We start from the raw sequence: 6,020 nt of genomic DNA on the forward strand, positions 1-6,020 counted from the left end.
ATTCACAATGTGTCAGCAGCCTATTTGGTCATGAGAATAGTCTTGCCAACTCTGGCTGGATGTAAACCTGGAGGTCTTATCCATCTCCCAGTCAAACAGCCTTTAATTCCCATCTCCAATGTCTTTTTTAGAACTAACTATGAACAAAAGCGTTACAAGAAAATCTAAAAAAAAATCAACCCCCCCCCACACCCCCCAAGGTTTTTTTTTCCAGGTTTTGCTTGCAGCAGTTTCCTGGAGATTAATCTTCAATTCCTAGAGACTCTAGGGCAATCCTGGAGGGTTGGCAACCCTTTAGATGACAGATCGTCACAGTGAAATCTAATCCAACATTTGAAAATGTGCACCCTTTTGTGAGGAATCATTTGGACCTGGAGTAGAGTCGTGACTGATCGAACCCCATCTACAGACTAAAGTCACTAATTCCAGCATTGTGACCAGAGCCCTGAACCCGGCTCAGCTGCCTGAACACCAGTCTACACAACTCCCATCAGTACCATGCCAGGAAGCTCATTAACTTCCCACACTGAGCAATGAAGCTCAATGCAAACTCAAGGAATAGCACTTCACCTGTCAATTAGGCACTTTCCAACCTCAACAGTGATTCAACAACTTTCCATTATTAACCACCGCTCCCATTTTGTTCGGACAGTAGATTTTGGCGATGATTCTGCTCTGTCCATCCACCACCTCCTCTAAGCCTGTCTTTCGTTTCTTTACATGTGCCACTACCACCCACTTTTGCCTTGCACTATCCTCCCTTTTGTTACTCGTTCCTGCCCTCCACCTTAGCCCTATGTGTTCTTTCCCTACACCCTGATCCTGCCATTGCCTATGAATAATGTGGTCCAGTTCTTATGAAAGGCCATCTCGCTGAAACATGAGCTGTGCTTCTCTCTCTACAGACGCTGCAGGGTGCTTTCCGTAGTATCTGATTCAGCCCATTAGGTTGGTGTCAGCTCTTAGAAAGACCCACCCAATTAATTCCACTCCCCCACAGCCCTGCACATTTTCCCCTTCAAGTATTTATCCAATTCCCTTTTGAAAATTACTATTGAACCTGCTTCCACCGTAACAAGACACTCTGAAATGAGATTTTCCTCATCTTCCATTTACCTTAGATCTGTCTCCTCTGCTGACTGACTCTCCTGCCTTTGCCACGCTTTAGGTCTGTCACCAGGCCACCAACTTCCAGTGTTCCATTGGAGGTGGGCGGATGGTCTCCTTGTGAAATGTTCACGCGTGTTTTCCAGGCGCTGAGAGACCTGCTGTGCGTTTCCACGTGTTTTGACCTCATGGTTAATTTAGACATTTCTCTAAATCTCCAAGTGCTGCTGTTGGTAGGACAATCGAATCCTTTGGACTCTCCTGCAGCACTGTCTCATCCATCTGAGCACAAAACTAAATACTTCTACCGCTACCTTATTTCCGTCTCCACCTCCAGATCACTGCTGCTATGACAGTGTGTCATTAACATGAACTCCCGACAGATTGAAGAACACATTCACACCTCATAATAGCTCACACGTACTGTCTGCTGCAGCTTGTTCCTGTGAAGTCACCAGCTATTATGAACTCAAACTGCATGAGGGACTAACGCCTACACAAGCCCCTTCTGAACAAGGAGACTGGCAAACAGAACCTCCCTTTTAAAGATAAAAGCAAAAAACTGCGGATGCTGGAAATCCAAAACAAAAACAAAAACACCTGGAAAAACTCAGCCGGTCTGGCAGCATCTGCAGAGAGGAGCACAGTTACAGAACAGTTCTGTTGAAGAGTCACGCAGACTCGAAACGTTAACTGTGTCCCTCTCCACAGATGCTGCCAGACCGGCTGAGTTTTTCCAGGTATTTTTGTTTTTTTTTCTCCCTTTTAAAGACTCTCACCTACAAGAACTCTTCTGGCAATAACAACAGCAACAACCTGCATTTGTATAGCACCTTTAACATGATCAAACCTCCTAAGGTGCTTCACAGGGGCAATTATCAGAGAGAAATTTGACACCGTACTCTGGGTGGGGGACTTCAATATCCATCACCAAGAGTGGCTCGGTAGCACCACTACAGACCGAGCTGGCCGAGTCTTAAAGGACATAGCTGCTAGACTGGGTCTGCGTCAGGTAGTGAGGGAACCAACAAGAGGGAAAAACATACTTGGCCTCATCCTCACCAACCTACCTGCTGCAGATGCATCTGTCCATGACAGTATCGGTAGGCGTGACCACCGTGCAGTCGTTGTGGAGACGAAGTCCCGTCTTCACATTGAGGATATCCTCCATCGTGTTGTGTGGCACTACCACCGTGCTAAATGGGATAGATTTCAAACAGCTCCAGTAACTCAAGACTGGGCATCCATGAGGCGCTGTGGGCCATCAGCAGCAGCAGAATTGTACTCGAACACAATCTGTAACCTCATGGCCCAGCATATCCCCCACTCTACCATTACCATCAGGGATCAACCCTGGTTCAATGAAGAGTGCAGGAGGGCATGCCAGGAGCAGCACCAGGCATACCTTAAAATGAGGTGTCAACCTGGTGAAGTTATAACACGACTACTTCTGTGCCAAACAGCATAAGAAGCAAGTGATAGACAGAGCTAAGCGATCCCACAACAAACGGATCAGATCTAAGCTCTGCAGTCCTGCCACATCCAGTCGTGAATGGTGGTGGACAATTAAACAACTCACTGGAGGAGGAGGCTCCACAAATATCCCCATCCTCAATGATGGAGGAGCCCAGCACATCTGTGCAAAAGATAAGGCTGAAGCATTTACAACAATCTTCAGCCAGAAGTGCTGAGTGGATGATCCATCTCAGCCTCCTCCGGAGGTCCCCAGCATCACAGATGCCAGTCTTCAGCCAATTCGATTCACTCCATGTGATATCAAGAAATGGCTGAAGGCACTGGATATTGCAAAGGCTATGGGCCCTGACAATATTCCAGCAATAGTACTGAAGACTTGTGCTCCAGAACTTGCTGCGCCCCTAGCCAAGCTGTTCCATTACAGACACAACACTGGCATCAACCCGGCTATGTGGAAAATTGCCCAGGTACGTTCTCTACACAAAAATCAGGGCAAATCCAACCCAGCCAATTACCGTCCCATCAGTCTACTATCGATCATCAGTAAAGTGATGGAAGGGGTCATCAAAAGTGCTATCAAGTGACTCCTGCTTATCAATAACCTGCTCACTGATGCCCAGTTTGGGTTCCACCAGGTCCATTCAGCTCCTGACCTTGTTACAGCCATGGTTCAAACATGTACAAAAGAGCTGAACTCCTGAGGTGAGGTGAGAGTGACTGCCCTTGACATCAAGGCAGCATTTGACCAAGTGTGGCATCAAGGAGCTCGAGCAAAACTGGAGTCAATGGGAATCAAGAGGAAAACTCTCCATTGGTTGGGGTCATACCTAGCACAAAGGAAGATGGTTGTGGTTTTTGGAGGTCAGTCATCTCATCTCCAGGACATCACTGCAGGAGTTCCTCAGGGTAGTGTCCTGGGCCCAACCATCTTCAGCTGCTTTATCAATGACCTTCCCTCCATCATAATGTCAGAAGTGGGGATGTTCGCTGATGATTGCACAATGTTCAGCACCATTTGCGACCCCTCAGATACTGAAACAGTCCATGTCCAAATGCAACAAGACTTGACGATATCCAGGCTTGGGCTGACAAGTGGCAAGTAACATTCGCACCACACAAATTCCAGGTAATGACCATCTCTAACAAGACAGAATCTAACCATTGCCCCTTGACATTCACTGGCACTACTATTGCTGAACCACCCCACTATCAACATGTGGCTGCAAGAACAGGTCAGAGGCTGGGAATTCTGTGGCAAGTAACTCACCTCCTAACTCCCCAAAGCCTGTCCACCATCTACAAGGCACAAGTCAGGAGTGTGATGGAATACTCCCCATTTGCCTGGATGAGTGCAGCTCCCACAACACTCAAGAAGCTTGACGCCATCCAGGCCAAAGCAACCCGCTTAGTTGGCACCAATTCCACAAACATTCACTCCCTCCACCACTGACGCACAGTAGCAGCAGTGTGTACCATCTACAAGATGCACTGCAGGGATTCAACAAGGCTCCTTCGGCAGCACCTTCCAAACCCACGACCTCTACCATCTAGAAGGACAAGGGCAGCAGACACATGGGAACACCACCACCTGGAAGTTCCCCTCCAAGTCACTCACCATCCTGACTTGGAAATATATCGCCGTTCCTTCACTGTCGCTGGGTCAAAATCCTGGAACTCCCTCCCTAACAGCATTGTGGGTGTACCTACACCACATGAACTGCAGAGGTTCAAGAAGGCAGCTCACCACCACCTTCTCAAGGGCAATTAGGGATGGGCAATGAATGCTGGCTCAGCCAGCGACACCCACATCCCGTAAATGAATTAAAAAAACTGAGCCACATGGAGTGGGGGTGGATAATAGGACAGGTGACCAAAAATGTGAGCAATGAGATAGATGATAAGGGACTTTCTTAAAGGAGGAGAAGGAGGCAGAGAGGTTTAGGGAGGGAATTCCAGAGTCTAGTGTCCATGTGGTGGTATTTCCATGTATCTGCAGCCCTTGTCCTTCTAGATGGTAGCAGTCATGGGTTTGGAAGGTGCTGCCTAAGGAGCCTTGGTGAATTCCTGCAGTGCACATCTTTTTGATGGTACACACTGCTGAAGGCCTGGCCGCCAATGTTGGGTTGATTACAATTTGGATGTGCATGCAGAATTGGAGTGACACAGATACAAGGGAGTTTTTTCAAATCTTTCATGGGATGTAGGCATCATTGGCAAGGCCAGCATTTGTTGCCCATCTCTAATTGCCCTTGAGGGCAGTTAAGAGTCAACCACACTGCGGTGGGTCTGGAGTCACATGTAGGCCACACCAGGTAAGGATGGCAGATTTCCTTCCCTAAAGGGCATTAGTGAACTAGATGGGTTTTTACAGCAATTGATGGGAGTTTCACGGCCACGATTACTGAGACTAGCTTTCAATGTTCATTGAATTTAAGTTCCACCAGCTGCTGCGATGAGATTTGAACCCACCATTAGTCTGTTGGGTGCATTAGCCTGGGCCTCTGGATTACTAGCCCAGTGATATTACCACCACACCACCGCCCCCCCTGGGTTTCAGATAAAGGACTCTGTCCAATAAGGGAGATTAGTAATGAGGATCATCTTTTAAAAAGCAGCTTTGCCCATGGAATCCTTTTTAAAAAGTAAGAATTGCATTGTCATACGACAGAATTGACAGTGCAGACGGCCATCAGTTGAGCCACAGTGCCAAGGTTGGCACTTCAGCTGCTGTTATCTCCTGTCATCCCATTTCCAAGGCTTTATTCTCCTTTAAATCCCTTACAAACTCTGTGGTAAAACATTTCATATTCTGGTTATTCTCTGAAAAACTTCCAAGTTCCTGCTTCTCTCTTACAGTGCCAACTCTGGGATTAGGTCCCCTCGTTATTGATTCACCAACACAACCTCTACTATTCAATCTATCAAATCCTTTTTTTCCCCAAATTTAGGAAGTCTCTATTGGGCATTCCACCCTAATTTAAAAGGCCCCAGTTTTTAAACCATTTTTCATTTGAACAAACTCTCTGTATTCTTGCTCATATCTTGTCATGTGGCTCCCGGGTTGCTATCAGCAAATGGCAATATTGACACAAACTAGGCCATTCACCCTGTTGAGCCTGTTTCACTATTCTGTTAGATCTTGGCTGAACTGTGTGTTAACTCCAATTACCCACCTTGGTTCTTTAACCCTTAATATCTGTAATAAACTTAGTCCACCAAATAAGTTTCTTACTTGAAACAGTTAACTTTATTTACAGAGCTCTTGTTGAAGCTACATGGTTGAACCAGTCCACGGCTAGACAGCTCCACCCCTACAATTACCCACGCTTAGGGCTGATTCGTCAATACAATCATGCGACCCCCTGTAACAGTAGGAAAGGTTTTACTTACAATCACTACAATATCCTTACCCAACAAAATCTATCAATTCCAGGTTT

Source organism: Cetorhinus maximus, chromosome 28, assembly GCF_964194155.1.
Source record: "Cetorhinus maximus chromosome 28, sCetMax3.hap1.1, whole genome shotgun sequence".
NCBI classification, from domain to species: Eukaryota; Metazoa; Chordata; class Chondrichthyes; order Lamniformes; family Cetorhinidae; genus Cetorhinus; species Cetorhinus maximus.